This window comes from Pseudophryne corroboree, chromosome 2 (assembly GCF_028390025.1).
Source record: "Pseudophryne corroboree isolate aPseCor3 chromosome 2, aPseCor3.hap2, whole genome shotgun sequence".
Taxonomy (NCBI): Eukaryota; Metazoa; Chordata; class Amphibia; order Anura; family Myobatrachidae; genus Pseudophryne; species Pseudophryne corroboree.
This window is the reverse complement of record NC_086445.1, coordinates 129,752,142-129,768,485: the sequence shown is the minus strand read 5'-3', so window position 1 is coordinate 129,768,485 and position 16,344 is coordinate 129,752,142. Positions and strand designations below refer to the sequence as shown.

The following is a 16,344-nucleotide window of genomic DNA, read 5'->3' as shown; positions in this document are numbered from 1 at the left end:
CTTTATCACTCTCTTAAGGTGGGTACACATGGATACAATCATACATACTGTACGTTCCTTCATTTGTGGGAGATATTCAATTAGTGCCAAATTTTTTGACAGTTGGGAAATTGGCACTAATTCGACCTGTGTGTATTAAATAGCATGGGCAAATCCATTTTTGAACATGCCTTTTTGTTTTGTCGAATCAGCATTGGTGAAAATGGACCCAAAAACTGGCAAATTTGACAACGTGGATCGGCGGTGCATTCGCCAATCCACATGGTTTTCGCCCGTGTGGATTTTTAGACCAGTCGAAAAAGGCACGGGCATTGAATAGGTTGAATCTAAATTCAACCTAAAAATTTGCAAAAAGTGCAGTTTTTTTTTGACTGGTCGACAAAACGGCACTAATTGAATACCCGCCCTATTTATGTTTTTCTTTCAATATGTGTGTTCACCTTCGATCGTGTTTTTATCGGTGTTCCGAAGGAATAGCATCTTATGTATGGTTTAAATTTAATCCGATTGAACTCTGTCTGGTTGAAGGAATAGTGTTGTGTGTGAGCACATTCGATTATCTGCTGGGTCACTCGCTCCTACATGTGAACATTCTGCCTTATTTTGCTTATTCAAATGATGAAAAAATACCCTCACTTTTGTCTGCGCAATTAAATGCACCAGGCTGTCTTATCTTTCCACAGGAAAGGGATAAACACAGTCCCTTTGGCAAATTTAAATAGAATACAACGTGGAAGATATTGGCGCCGTGTACATATGATGTACCAGAGTGAAAGTGATTTTACAGCCATCACATTCCCATAGTTTAAATAATTTAGAACTATGGTTTAGGCAAAATAAACATATACTTTATTGACACTCACAGGATATGAACAAATTTCACATAGACATATAAAAACATACATAAATAGATAAAGTGCCTTGTGCTAATGGTAGATTTTCTCACCAGAAAGGCACACTGATGTTAGGTCCTGATCGTGATCCACTCCTTGAGAAAGGTCATTGGACCGAAACATGTTGGATGGATGACAAGCTGTGACGATCAGGACCTAACATCAGTGTGCCTTTCTGGTGAGAAAATCTACCATTAGCACAAGGCACTTTATCTATTTATGTATGTTTTTATATGTCTATGTGAAATTTGTTCATATCCTGTGAGTGTCAATAAAGTATATGTTTATTTTGCCTAAACCATAGTTCTAAATTATTTAAACTATGGGAATGTGGCGGCTGTTAAATTACTTTCTCTTACGTCCTAGAGGATGCTGGGGACTCCGTAAGGACCATGGGGGTATAGACGGGCTCCGCAGGAGATATGGGCACTATAAAGAACTTTAGAATGGGTGTGCACTGTCTCCTCCCTCTATGCCCCTCCTCCAGACCTCCGTTAGATCCTGTGCCCAGAGGAGATTGGATGCATTACAGGGGAGCTCTCCTGAGTTTCTGTGATAAAGAATTTTGTTAGGTTTTTTATTTTCAGGGAACACTGCTGGCAACAGGTTCCCTGCATCGTGGGACTGAGGAGAGAGAAGCAGACCTACTTAAGTGATAGGCTCTGCTTCTTAGGCTACTGGACACCATTAGATCCAGAGGGAGTTGGAACGCAGGTCTCCCCCCGCTGTTCGTCCCAGAGCCACGCCGCCGTCCTCCTCGCAGAGCCGGAAGATAGAAGCCGGGTGAGTATAAGAAGAAACGAAGACTTCAAGGTGGCAGAAGACTTCAGATCTTCACTGAGGTAAGCGCGCAGCGGTAAAGCTGTGCACCATTGCTCCCACACATTACACACACTAGCGGGCACTGATGGGTGCAGGGCGCAGGGGGGCACCCTGGGCAGCAATAAACACCTCTAATTCTGGCATTATAAGGTTAGACACTGCGGAGTCAGTAATTCTATAAATCCCCCGTCAGTTTTGTGATATTTTGAGTGGGACCAAAGCCCGCCACTGGAGGGGGCGGAGCTTGGTCCCTCAGCACTAACCAGCGCCATTTTCTCCACAGAGATCTGCAGAGAAGCTGGCTCCCCGGTCTCTCCCCTGCTGAACACGGTGACACAGGGCTGAAAAGAGGAGGGGGGGCACTTGTAAGGCGCAGTGAGTGTATTAACACAGTGATTAAGATAAAAGCGCTATTATCTGGGAGATTATTTTCCAGTGTCAGTTGGCGCTGGGTGTGTGCTGGCATACTCTCTCTCTTTGTCTCTCCAAAGGGCCTTATTGGGGAACTGTCTCCTTATAACTATATCCCTGTGTGTGTGGGGGTGTCAGTACGAGTGTGTCGGCATGTCTGATGCGGAAGGCTCAGCTAAGGAGGAGGTGGAGCAGATGATTGTGGTGTCTCCGTCGGCAACGCCGACTCATGATTGGATGGACATGTGGAATGTTTTAAATGCAAATGTGACCTTATTACATAGGAGATTGGACAAAGAGTCTAGAGAAAAAGCTGGGAGTCAATCCACCGCTTCGACTGGGTCACAGGGCCCTTCTGGGTCTCAAAAACGTCCCCTATCCCAAATAGCAGACATTGATACCGACACAGATTCTGACTCCAGTGTCGACTATGATGATGCGAGGTTACACCCAAGGGTGGCCAAAAGTATTAATTATATGATTATTGCAATAAAAGATGTTTTGCATATCACAGATGACCCCCTCGGTCCCTGACACGAGGGTGCGCATGTATAAGGAAAAGAAACCTGAGGTAACCTTTCCCCCATCCCATGAGCTTAACGAGTTATTTGAAAAAGCTTCGGAAACCCCTGATAAAAAGCTGCAGATTCCCAAAAGGATTCTTATGGCGCATCCTTTCCCTGCACAGGACAGGGTACGTTGGGAATCCTCACCCAGGGTGGACAAGGCTTTAACACGCCTGTCCAAGAAGGTGGCGCTACCGTCTCCGGACACGGCAGCCCTCAAGGATCCTGCTGATCGCAGACAGGAAACTACTTTAAAGTCTATGTATGCGCATACAGGTGCTTTGCTCAGACCGGCAATAGCATCGGCATGGTGTGTAGTGCAGTTGCAGCTTGGACAGATACCTTGATACCCTAGACAGGGATACCATTTTATTGACCTTAGGCCACATTAAAGACGCAGTCTTGTATATGAGGGACGCTCAAAGAGACGTTGGGCTACTGGGTTCGAGAGCCAACGCCATGGCGATTTCTGCTAGGCGAGCCCTGTGGACCCGCCAATGGACGGGTGATGCCGACTCAAAGAAGCATATGGAGGTTTTGCCATACAAAGGTGAAGTTTTATTTGGGGAAGGTCTCGCGGACCTGGTTGCCACAGCTACCGCGGGTAAATCTGCCTTTTTTGCCTTTTGTTCCCCCACAGCAAAAGAAAACTCCACAATATCGGATGCAGTCTTTTCGGTCGCATAAGTCCAGAAGAGGTCGGGGCTCATCTTTCCTCGCCAGAGGTAAGGGTAGAGGAAAGAGCACCTGCTCCGGCTAGTTCCCAGGAGCAGAAGTCCTCCCTGGCTTCTACTAAATCCACCGTATGACGCTGGGGCTCCACTGAGGGAGTCCGCATCGGTGGGGGCACGTCTTCGACTCTTCAGCCAGGTCTGGGTTCTATCAGACGTGGATCCTTGGGCGATGGATATTGTATCCCAAGGCTACAAACTGGAATTCGAAGAGGTGCCCCCTCGCCGATTTTTCAAGTCGGCCTTGCCAGCTTCTTCCCCGGAGAGGGAAGTAGTTTTAGCTGCAATTCAAAAGCTGTGTCAACAGCAAGTGATTGTCAAGGTTCCCCTAGTCCAACAGGGGTAAGGGTTCTATTCGACCCTGTTTGTGGTCCCGAAACCGGATGGTTCGGTCAGACCCATTTTAAATCTAAAATCCCTAAACCTGTACTTTGAAAAAGTTCAAATTCAAGATGGAATCGCTCCTGGCTGTGATCTCCAGTCTGGAAGGGGGGGATTTTATGGTGTCACTCGACATAAAGGATGCATACCTTCATGTCCCCATATATCCTCCTCATCAGGCGTACCTGAGATTCACTGTACGGGACTGTCATTACCAGTTTCAGACGTTGCCGTTTGGGCTTTCCACGGCCCCGAGGATTTTCACCAAGGTGATGGCGGAGATGAGGGTGTTCCTGCGCAGGCAGGGAGTCACAATTATCCCATACTTGGACAATCTCCTGATAAAAGCAAGATCGAGAGATCAATTGCAGAAGAGCGTGTCGCTCTCCCTGAGAGTGCTACAACAACACGGTTGGATTCTCAATCTGCCAAAGTCACAATTGATTCCAACGACTCGACTATCATTCCTAGGCATGATTCTGGACACGGAACAGAAGAGGGTTTTTCTCCCGATGGAAAAAGCCCAGGATCTCCAGAACATGGTCAGAGACTTGCTAAAAACAAAAAGAGTGTCTGTTCATCAATGCACTCAAATTCTGGGGAAAATGGTGGCAGCCTATGAGGCCATCCCCTTCGGCAGGTTTCATGCAAGGACGTTTCAGTGGGACCTCCTGGACAAAGTGGTCAGGGTCCCATCTACTAATACATCAGAAGATAAGCCTGTCCCCCAAGCCAGGGTGTCTCTCCTGTGGTGGCTGCAAAGTGCTCACCTTCTAGAAGGTTGCAGGTTTGGCATTCAAGACTGGGTTCTGGTGACCACGGACGCGAGCCTCCAAGGATGGGGAGCAGTCACACAAGGAAGACATTTTCAGGGGCTATGGTCAAGCCAGGAGGCTTGTCTACACATCAACGTACTGGAATTGAGGCCCATATACAACGGCCTGCGACAAGCGGAGAATCTTCTTCGCGACCTACCGTGGCTCATGTGAACCGCCAAGGCGGGACAAGGAGCAGAGTGACAATGGCGGAAGCCACCAGGATTCTTCGCTGGGCGGAAAATCACGTAAGCGCTCTGTCAGCGGTCTTCATTTCGGGAGTGGACAACTGGGAAGCAGACTTCCTCAGCAGACACGATCTCCATCCAGGAGAGTGGGGACTTCATCAAGACGTTTTTACAGAGATAACAAGTCTTTGGGGAATTCCTCACATAGACATGATGGCGTCACGCCTCAACAAGAAGCTTCGGAGGTATTGTGCCAGGTCAAGGGACCCTCAGGCAGTAGCGGTAGATGCCATGGTGACACCTTGGGTGTTTCAGTCGGTCTATGTGTTCCCCCCTCTTCCTCTCATCTCAAAATATTGAGAATCATAAGACAAAAAAGAGTGAAAACGATCCTCATTGTTCCAGATTGGCCTCGAAGGGCCTGGTATTCAGATCTTCAGGAGATGCTCACAGAAGATCCATAGCCTCTTCCTCTCAGGGAGGACCTGTTACAACAGGGGCCCTGCGTGTTCCAAGACTTACTGCGGTTACGTTTGACGGCATGGCGGTTGAACACCGAATCCTAGCTGGGAAAGGTATCCCGGAGGAAGTCATCCCTACTCTGATAAAGGCTAGGGAGGAGGTGACGGCAAAACATTATCACCATATCTGGAGGAAATATGTTTCTTGGTGTGACGCCAAATGCTCCTACGGAAGATTTCCATCTGGACCATTTTCTCCACTTTCTATAGACAGGAGTGGATATGGGCCTAAAATTAGGCTCCATTAAGGTACAGATTTCGGCCCTGTCTATTTTCTTTCAGAAGGAATTGGCTTCTCTCCCAGAAGTCCAGACTTTTGTAAAGGGAGTGCTGCACATCCAGCCTCCTTTTGTGCCCCCAGTGGCACCTTGGGACCTTAACGTGGTGTTGCGGTTCCTGAAGTCTCACTGGTTTGAACCTCTTCAAACGGTTGAATTGAAATTTCTCACTTGGAAGGTGGTCATGTTGTTGGCCTTGGCATCTGCAAGGCGGGTGTCCGAATTGGCGGCCTTGTCTCACAAGAGCCCCTATTTGACCTTCCATGTGGATAGAGCAGAGTTGAGGACTCGTCCTCAATTTTTGCCTAAGGTGGTTTCTTCGTTTCATATGAACCAACCTATTGTGGTGCCTGTGGCTACGGGTGACTTCGAGGATTCCATGTCCCTGGATGTAGTCAGGGCCTTAAAAATCAATGTAGCCAGGACGGCTCGGGTTAGGAAAACAGAAGCACTGTTTGTCCTGTATGCAGCCAACAACGTTGGCGCACCTGCTTCGAAGCAGACTATTGCTTGCTGGATCTGTAACACGATTCAGCAGGCTTATTCTACGGCGGGTTTGCCGTTAACAAATTCAGTAAAGTCCCATTCCACTAGGAAGGTGGCCTCTTCTTGGGCGGCTGCCCGAGGCGTCTCGGCTTTACAGCTTTGCCGAGCAGCTTCCTGGTCAGGTTCAAACAATTTTGCCAAGTTCTATAAGTTTGATACCCTGGCTGATGAGGACCTTGCGTTTGCTCAGTTGGTGCTGCAGAGTCGTCCGCACTCTCCCGCCCGGTCTGGAGCTTTGGTATAAACCCCATGGTCCTTACGGAGTCCCCAGCATCCTCTAGGACGTAAGAGAAAATAAGATTTTAAACCTACCTGTAAATCTTTTTCTCCTAGTCCGTAGAGGATGCTGGGCGCCCGTCCCAGTGAGGACAAAATCTGCAAGGCTTGTATATAGTTGTTGCTTCCATAAGGGTTATGTTACAGTTGAGATCAGTCTTTAGCTGATACTGTTTTTTGTTCATACTGTTAACTGGTTGCGTATATTCCAGGTTATACGGTGTGGATGGTGTGGGCTGGTATGAATTTTGCCCTTAGATTAACAAAATCCTTTCCTCGTATTGTCCATCTCCTCTGGGCACAGTTTCTCTAACTGAGGTCTGGAGGAGGGGCATAGAGGGAGGAGCCAGTGCACACCCATTCTAAAGTTCTTTATAGTGCCCATATCTCCTGCGGAGCCCGTCTATACCCCCATGGTCCTTACGGAGTCCCCAGCATCCTCTACGGACTAGGAGAAAAAGATTTACCGGTAGGTTTAAAATTTTTATTTTCTCTCTGGTGCATCATATGTATAGGGCGCCAGTATCTTCCACGTTGTATTCTGTTTATTTTGCTTATTCAGCATGCTGTCTTTATTCCATATACCATACTTTTCCCTATGGTATATGATGTACCAGGGCTTGTCCAGCAAATAAATTCAGTGACCAGGGCTTTGTGGCATGTATAGTTCCACCTAGTAGCATGCAGACAAGAATGCGTACCATCGGCAAATGGCAAAGAGGCAATGACCCATTACCTTTAAACAAAACCACAACCGTAATTAAATAACTGACTTTTATTTCCAACCAAATGTTTTTATTTTAATGTTTAAAGGAATGAAGCATTGTGTGTTTTATTCTGCCAAATGTAAGCGCAGTGTTCATATACGGGCAGGCATATACAAAGTAAAGCAGCAGGTGCATATCCAGGAACATACACATAACCCGCATAGAGAATTACACTACAGGAAGGTGTGGTATCTAGATTAAGTAGGTCTACAGTCTTTAGGTCAACCCCAGATGGTCGACATGGACAAAAGGTTGAGGGGACAATGGTCGACACGTTTCAAGGAAGCAGCGGGTATAGCAAATCTGACCGCACCTGAATGACCCCCTGTATTCTCTACATAATGAACAGTATAAAACCTTTAGTTATGGTTCATTTCTAGTTAACCCTTTAAGTTTCTACAACACTTGATGTTTTCATTGGATGTTTTGGGGCTTATTTAATTCCCAGCATATTTAAGCCAAAATGTAAAATCGCAAAGCTGACAATTACAAAACATAGGATTAGTAAATAAACTCTCGATTTTATGGAGCCATAAGTATAGAATTAATGACACTTTTCCTTGGTGCCCAGTGCTTTACTGCCTGGGCAAGGCTACAACTAGGGGGGGGCCTAAGGGGGCATGTGCCCCGGGTGCAGGATTTGAGGGGTTACAGAGGAGCAGGTTTTTTTTTTTAACCAGCTGTGCTGCTCCAGTGAGACAGCAGACGGCTCCCGGGCAGTGTCTCTGACCCACCTGTCTGCTTGCAGCTGGCTACTGTCTTAAACTCTCTTCTTTGCCATCCAGTGCTGCGACTAGCATGTGGTGCACCGTGCAAGCTATAGAAGCGAGCTGTTGGTGTTGTGTTTTTCAGCCAGCTATGATCCCGACTGCCTGCCCAGCACCAACCAATAACAAGCTGCTGGCTACACACCATTGAGAAGACACTGTGCCCCAGACTTTTGCTTGTTAACAGGTGCAGTCAATGATGTTACAGAAAAAAGAATTTTAATTACCTACTGATAAATCCTTTTCTCGTAGTCCATAGAGGATACTGGGGTCCATTTAGTACCATGGGGTATAGACGGGTCCACTAGGAGCCATGGGCACTTTAAGAATTTGATAGTGTGGGCTGGCTCCTCCCTCTATGCCACTCCTACCAGACTCAGTCTAAGAAACTGTGCCTGAGCAGACGGACATACTTTGAGAGAAGGATAGATAAGGATTGTGGTGAGAATCCGAACCAGCACACATAAAATAAGAGGAAAGCCATGCTAACCAAACTTGAAACAGGAACAGCAACAGCTGAACCAAACAACATTACTTAGCCAAGTAACAGTGCAGGAAGAACGAAGCACTGGGCCCAGTATCCCCTACGGACTATGAGAAAAAGATTACTAGGGAATCCTAGTACTGTGGGTATAGAGCGGTCCGCAGGAGCATCTGGCACATGTAAAACTCTGTTGTGTGCTGACTCTTCCCTAGAGGATACTGGGGTCCATTTAGTACCAGGGGGATGTACCAAAGCTCCCAAACCGGGTGGGAGAGTGCTGAGGTTCCTGCAGAACTGATTGACCAAACTAAAGGTCCTCAAAGGCCAAAGTATCGAACTTGTAGAACTTAGCAAACGTGTTCGAACCTGACCAAGTAGCTGCTCGGCAGAGCTGTAAAGCCGAGACACCCCAGGAAGCCGCCCAGGAAGAACCCACCGACCTAGTAGAGTGGGCCAGTACAGATATTGGACATGGAAACCTGCCGTGGAATAAGCATGCTGGATAGTAAGCCTGATCCAGCGTGCAATGGACTGCTTTGACGCAGGACACCCAATTTTATTGGGATCATAAAGAACAAACAGCGAGTCCGATTTTCTGTGACGAGCTGTTCGCTTGATATACACCTTCAAAGCCCTCACAACATCCAAAGACTTTGAAGTAGCAGAGGTGTCGGTGACAACCAGAACCACAATAGGTTGGTTGATGTAAAATGCAGACACCACTTTAGGAAGAAATTGCTGCCGAGTTCTGAGTACAGCTCTGTCCTCATGGAAAATTAAGTAGGGACTTTTGTGAGACAAAGCCCCCAGTTCCGACACATGTCTTGCTGAAGCCAAGGCCAACAGTGTGACGGTCTTCCACGTAAGATATTTTACGTCCACCTCTTGTAACTGTTCAAACCAGTCCGATTAGAGGAACTGCAGCACCAAATTGAGATCCCAAGGTGCCGTGGGAGGCACAAAGGGAGGTTGGATGTGCAGAACACCTTTCAAAAACGTCTGGACCTCAGTGTCAGGCTCCGGAGCCTTACCTCCGGCGGGTGCTCCCGCGGGTTACCGTCCCCATGGTTGGCGCGGCTGCGGCAGCAGGGAGCTGCTGGCGGTGGGTCCTCCTGGATGGATGTGCGGTTGCCAAGGCCTGGGAGCAGAGGGTCTGGAGAGCCAGGTGCTGCGGCGGGGATCGCTGCAGTAAGGTTCTCTAGTGGTGACACAGTATAGTGTGTCAGAGACAGAAGCTGGCTAAAGCTGTGTGCTAACAGCTAAGTATGTCTCCTGTGCTGGGGGCAGCCATGTTGGAGACCAGAGTATTACCAATGAAGTTCCCAATCTGTGTCCAGTCAATCCTGCATGTTCTCCCTTTACAAAAGGGGGCTGGCTCAGAGGTGGAGTGCCAGTGCTTCAAGTTACCTCCTTGTGAAAGGTTCTCCAGCTCTGTGCTCTCAGGTTACTTCTGGTTCCCTGGTCCTGGTTGCTCTCATCTATCTGTTACCTAAACGCTGCTGCAGTCCTGCTGTTTAAGTCCGTTGCCACTTCGTGGAAGTGCTCACGGGGTCCCAGGTCGTAGAGGAGCTCCAGCCTCCTCTTTCAATCACAAACCACAGTCTTCATTTCTTCAAAGTCCAAGTTCTTCAGCCTCCTCTTTCAATCACAAACCACGTCTTCATTTCTTCAAAGTCCAAGTACTTCAGCCTTGTCTTTTAATCATAAAACACAGTCTTCAGTTCTTCTTTACTGGAGTTCTTCAGCTTCACTCTTCAACTCATTTAACCATAGACTCTAATTCTTTCAGTTTCTTCTATTTCTCCAATATTCGTGTACAGCCTTATTATTCATTAAAACTACAGTTATCTTTCTACGAAGTCCTCCTTTTCTTTACGCACTCCGGCCAACGTTAACACTTAGTTTGGCTTCCACCCCATGAGGAGGAATTACATTCATCCACCTCGTTTACTCTCCTCACAGGTAGCTGTCCCTTCAGCCAAAACTCGGTTGTCGGAACCCCAACTTACGCCGAGCGTGACACTCAGGGAGAGAAGCTAATTGTTTTTGAAAGAAAATGGACAAGGCCGAAATCTGGACTTTTATGGAGCCCAGACACGGGCCCACATCCACACCTGACTGCAGAAAAAGCAGGAAACGTCCCAGATGAAATTCAACCGCAGAATAATTTCTGCTCTCACACCAAGAGACGTATTTCTTCCAAATACGATGGTAATGCTTAGACGTTACCCCCTTCCTGGCTTGGATCATAGTCGGGATAACCTTGTTAGGCATCTCCAGAAGGTCCGTGTACCAAGCCCTTCTTGGCCAGTTCGGGGCAGTCAGTATTGCTTGAACCTTTTCACTTTTTATTCACTTAAGAATTCTTAGGATCAGAGGAAGTGGAGGAAACACGTACACCATCTGATAGACACATGGAGTCGTCAAAGCATCTACCGCCACTGCTTGTGGGTCTCTCGACCTGGAACAATACTGCCTGAGCTTCTTGTTGAGACGAGAGGCCATCATGTCGATCAGTGGATATCCCCATCGACGTGTCAAGCACCTGAATACTTCCGAGTGAAGGCCCCACTTCCCCGGGTGCAGGTCGTGTCTGCTGAGGAAGTCTGCTTCCCAGTTATCTACTCCCAGAATAAAGACCGCTGGCAATGCCACAGCATTTCTTTCTGCCCAGAGGAGAATTCTTGACACCTCTGACATTGCTGCTCTGCTTTTCATTCCGCCCTGTCTGTTTATGTACGTTACTGCCGTCACATTGTCCGACTGAACCTGAATGGCCCGATCTTGATGAAGATGTGAGGCCTGCAGAAGGGCATTGTATAAGGATCTGAGTTCCAGAATGTTGATTGGAAGGATGACTTCCTGACTTGACTATCTGCCTTGAAACTGCACCCCCTGAGTGACTGCTTCCCAACCCCTGAGGCTTGCATCTGTGGTTAACAGAATCCAGTTCTGAATGCCGAACCTCCGACCCTCGACGAGGTGAGAAGTCTGTAGCCACCACAGAAGGGAGATCCTGGCTTTTGGCGACAGACGGATCCTCTGGTGCATGTGAAGATGCGATCCGTACCATTTGTCCAACAGATCGAGCTGGAAGGGTCTTGCGTGAAACCTTCCGTATTGAAGTGCCTTGTAAGAGGCCATCCAGTATCATTCCCAGGAATGGGAACCTCCGTGTTGGCTCTAGGTGAGATTTCGGAAGGTTCAGACTCCACCTGTAATCCTGGAGGAGTTTGGTTGAGAGATCAAAGCTGTCCAGCAACCTTTCCCTGGACGGTACTTTTATCAGGAGATGGTCCAGGCACGGAATTATATTCACTCCCTGTTTGCGGAGTAGAAACATCATCTCTGCCATTGGTATCGTGGAGAGACCAAATGGCAGGGCCTGGAACTGGTAGTAACAGTCCTGCAGTGCAAACCGTAGATAAGCCTGATGAGGCGGCCAGATCGGAATGTGAAGGTACGCATCCTTGATATCCAGGGACACTAGGAATTCTCCTTCCTCCAGACCTGAGATCACCGCTCTGAGACTCCATCTTGAATTTGAACACTCGTAAGTACAGGTTCAACAACTTGAGGTTGAAAATTGGTCTTACCGAACCGTCTGGTTTCGGTACTACAAACAAGTTGGAATAGTACCCCTTATTTTGCAGATGAGGTGGAACTGGAACAATGAATTGACTATGTTCCAGCTTTTGGATGGCATGCTGTAAAGTTATACTTGCCTCTTGTGAAACTGGTAAGCCTTATTTGAAGAATCTGTGAGGTGGGAGCTCTTTGAACTCCAGTCTGTAGCCCTCGGAAATGAGATTTATGACCCAGGAATCCTGGCACGAACTGGACCAGAACTGACTGAAGAATTGTAGTTGGATTCCCACCTGACAGCCTTCCAGGCATTGCGGTCCACCGTCATGCTGAAGGCTTTGAGGAAGCAGAGCCTGAGCTCTGTTCCTGAGCACTGGCAGTTGCTGGTGTGCGTAGTTTACCTCTTGCGCCGCTGGAGGATGTAGAAACACCTCTGGATTTGCCCTTGAACTTGGCCGTCCAAAAGTACTGCAACTTAGAAGCTGAATAAGTCTTCTTGGTTGGGGTGGCTGCGGAAGGAAGATACGTAGACTTACCTGCAGTAGCTGTGGAGATCCATTTGTCTAGTTCATCTTCAAATAAGGCCTCTACTGTGAATGGTAGGCCTTCCACGCCTTTGCTGGAGTCTGCGTCAGTAGTCCACTAGCGTAGCCACAAGCCCCTGCGTGCCGACACTGCCATAGCGGTGGTGCGTGCATTAAGCAAGCCTATTTCTTTTATGGTTTCCACCATAAAGTTTGCAGAGTCCTGTATATGCTGCAGGAGTAAAACATCATCCCCCCTAGACAAGGAATCAATGGCTTTTGTGATCCACACACATGCAATAGTGGGTCTTTGGGCCATCCCAGCAACAGTGTACAATGATTTGTGTAGTCTCAATTTTATGATCAGCTGTGTCTTTCAGGGAGGCTGCACTAGGAACAGGCAATACAATTTTACGCGCCTAGAGACTGATGTGTCCACTATCGGTGGATCTTCCCATTTTTTCCTATCATCCGGAGGAAAAGGAAATGATGAGAGCAATCTTTTAGGGATCTGAAATTTCTTATCAGGATTAACCCATGGTTCTTCAAACAGGGTATTCAATTCCTTTGACGCAGGACTTCTTTTTTACATTGAAATAAGATTCCTCACACTCCTCTGTCAGCGTCAGAGTCAGACTGCAGGATATAGGCCAGAGATCGCTTTTTTGGGGACTGAGTCTCTGTTCATAAACTCATACACAGTCTGTTTTAAGTATTGCGTCTCTTTCTCATTGCGGGACAATTTTGTAGAAAGAGTGGAGATCATTCCTTTAAGAGAATTAACCCACTCCGGTTCAGCCCTGCTATTCTGTGAACCCTGAGTACCCAGTAGTGAGCCCCCTGGTGAAGAGGAACACTCCGCTGTACAAGAAACAGTCTTTGCCTGACATAATGTAAATGAGACAACACACACACACACACACACACACACACACACACACACACACACACACACACACACACTTTAAGCACAAGTAACCCACAAAGAGCCCTTCAGGGAGACACAGGGGTATATTTACTAAGTTCCCGATTTTGACCGATTTGGTGTTTTTTGTTCAAAATGTCATCCAGGGAATTTACTAAACTCAAATCTCGGCAGTGATGAGGGCATTCGTATTTTTTTTACGGCTGTGTTTTAAAAATACGAATGAATACACCATCGGTCAAACACGGCTGTTTAGGTATAGAACTCGGTCATTTACTATGCATTCGTATTTGAAATCTCTACCGTGAAAATGCATTTGCGGCCGAGAAAAAAAGCAATTCGTAAAAAATGCGGTAAAAATATAGACCTGCTTTTGAGAAGCGTGTTTACATGTGTTTCCAATTCTACATTAATCACACCTGAATTTTTTGACCTTTAAAAGGGACCCAAGCACATTTTTCTAATCTCTCACTCTGAAATGGCTGCTGACGTATGTAGTACTGATTTCTTGTTTGCTGGGGGATACCTGAGACTGCTCCATGAGGCTACAATAAACCAGGGCCAGGAAACTGAACATGGTCAGCAGGTTGTACAGGTGCCGCGGAGGCTGCGCAGGCCTCGTTTTTTAGGGGGCGTTTAAACTTGAACGCATTGGTCGATGATCAGGTTATACAGATGTTCCGGCTAAATAGAGATATTTTTTTCGTCTGTATGACCTTGTCAAACTGGACCTAGACCCTGAGACAGCATGCTCTCGCTCTGTCTCAGGCATGCACAAACTCCTGGCTGTGTTGACTTTATGGCTACTGGTAGCTTCCAGGCTGTGACTGGCGATGTAATTGGTATCTCCCAGCCCACCTTTTCAAAATATTTAAATCAGGTGAGTTAAAACATACATACACGTCTATGTCTAAGTGGTGCTTCTGTTATGTAATATAACACAGTATAGTATTTACTACAGGTCATGACACTCGCCTTATATTTTGTAATGTCCACTCAGGTTTTGGATGCCTTGGATCCCCACATAGATGCCTCTATCTGCTTCCCTACCCAGGAGTCGCAGTGGCATGCAGTCAGGGTAGCTTTCTATGAGCTTGCTGGCATGCCCAATGTGCTGGGTGCCATAGATTGCACACACGTTGAGCTGAGACCACCTAGGGGCAGGCAATATATTTATACCAATAGACATCTGGGCCAATCCACTAATGTCCAGGTGGTTTGTGATGCAAATCTAAAAATTATGAGTGTTGTTGCGGGTTACCCTGGCGGCTGCCATGACTCCTTCATCCTCAGTCAGTCATTCCTCTTTGATAAGTTTGATGCCGGACAAATGCCTGATGGCTGGCTGCTGGGTATGTTCCAAGTTTGTTGTGTGTATGTGTGGTAACTTCAACCTCGTCATTATGTTTTTTTTATTTCCCTAAACCACATGTCCTAATGTTGCCTATATCTGTCTTTCAGGTGATGGTGGTTATGGCTGCTACTCTTGGCTCCTTACTCCATTGTCCCAACCTGATTCTCCTGCTGAACACAATTATAATAATGCACATAAGTCCACGCGGAATGTGATAGAAAGATGTTTTGGGGTGCTGAAATCTAGGTTTCGGTGTCTGGATAAGTCTGCAGGGCTTTTGTTGTATAGTCCCTCAAAGGTGACTAGGATTGTGTTCTGCTGCTGTTTTCTTCATAACATGTGTTTGCGCCAACATCTGCCACATGTTGGTGATGAAGAACACAGTCAGCAAATAGGTGAGTTAGAAACATCTGGCGACAGTGTGAGTACAGATGTAGGGAGGCAGGTAAGGCAAGAAGTGATTTTGCATTATTTTACCGGTAAGTCTTATTTATTCATAATTAACCTTGGCTAACACCAATTCTAAAATGTTTGATAGGTCTGAATTCTGTTTGTGATGCGTTATTGTTTGTTATTTCTCATGTTGTTTACAGTTAGGCAATAAAATGTGAAACTTACACTGTCAGTCATTAATAAATGAAACATTATACATATTGCGTATGATTAATGTATTACCTTAAACTCAGGCATTTTGAGTTAATCAATTAGATAATTAGTAATTTTCTAAGAACATACTGTAGTTGTTGCTGCAGCCTTGATCATTTCTTTGTTTTTTGTTTGCTGGGTGCAGAGGATTGGGATGGTTCATTGGTCCTGGTTTTGCTGGATCGTCTAACTGGGGAGGTAACTGGGGTCTGGCTAGGTGTGGTTGTTCCTGAGCTTGAGCTTAGTTGGTGGGATGCCAACACATTTATGCTTTGGCTCAGGTTGTTGAGGCTTGCTGTGAGTTACATAGTAACATAGTATCTGAGGTTGAAAAAAGACAATTGTCCATCGAGTTCAACCTATTTGTGGTCTCCTATGCATGATGATTTGACTAAAATTTCTGACTGATGCTGATGTCAGCCGTTGCATTTTATCCCTATTTATAGTAACTATAATGCATGACTATGCACCATACCCCTGGATATCCTTATCCATTAGGAATTTATCTAACCCATTCTTAAAGGTGTTGACAGATTCCGCCATTACAACTCCCTCAGGCAGGGAATTCCAAACACGTATTGTCCTTACCGTGAAAAAGCCTTTACGCCGTATTGTGCGGAATCTCCTCTCCTCTAACCTGAGCGAGTGTCCACGAGTCCTCTGTGTTGATCTAACCAAAAACAGGTCCCGCGCAAGCTCTGTGTATTGTCCCCTTATATATTTGTAGATGTTGATCATATCCCCTCTTAGTCTCTGCTTTTCCAATGTAAACATGCCTAGTCTTTCAAGCCTTTCCTTGTATTTCATCGTCTCCATGCCCTTAATTAGTTTGGTCGCCCTCCTCTGAACCTTTTCTAGCTCCAGG

The 16,344-nt window shown here is 46.6% G+C and overlaps 1 protein-coding gene across 1 annotated transcript in view; it reads left to right on the top strand.

Moving 5' to 3' along the window:
- The window catches only part of MTIF3 (mitochondrial translational initiation factor 3), a 55,129-nt gene extending 39,668 nt beyond the window's left edge, over window positions 1–15,461 (top strand). The window contains exon 5 of the transcript XR_010204123.1: window positions 14,942–15,461. The gene's annotated coding sequence lies outside the window, so the exon portion shown is untranslated. The remainder of the gene's footprint in view (window positions 1–14,941) is intronic.
- The last annotated feature ends 883 nt before the right edge of the window (window positions 15,462–16,344 follow it).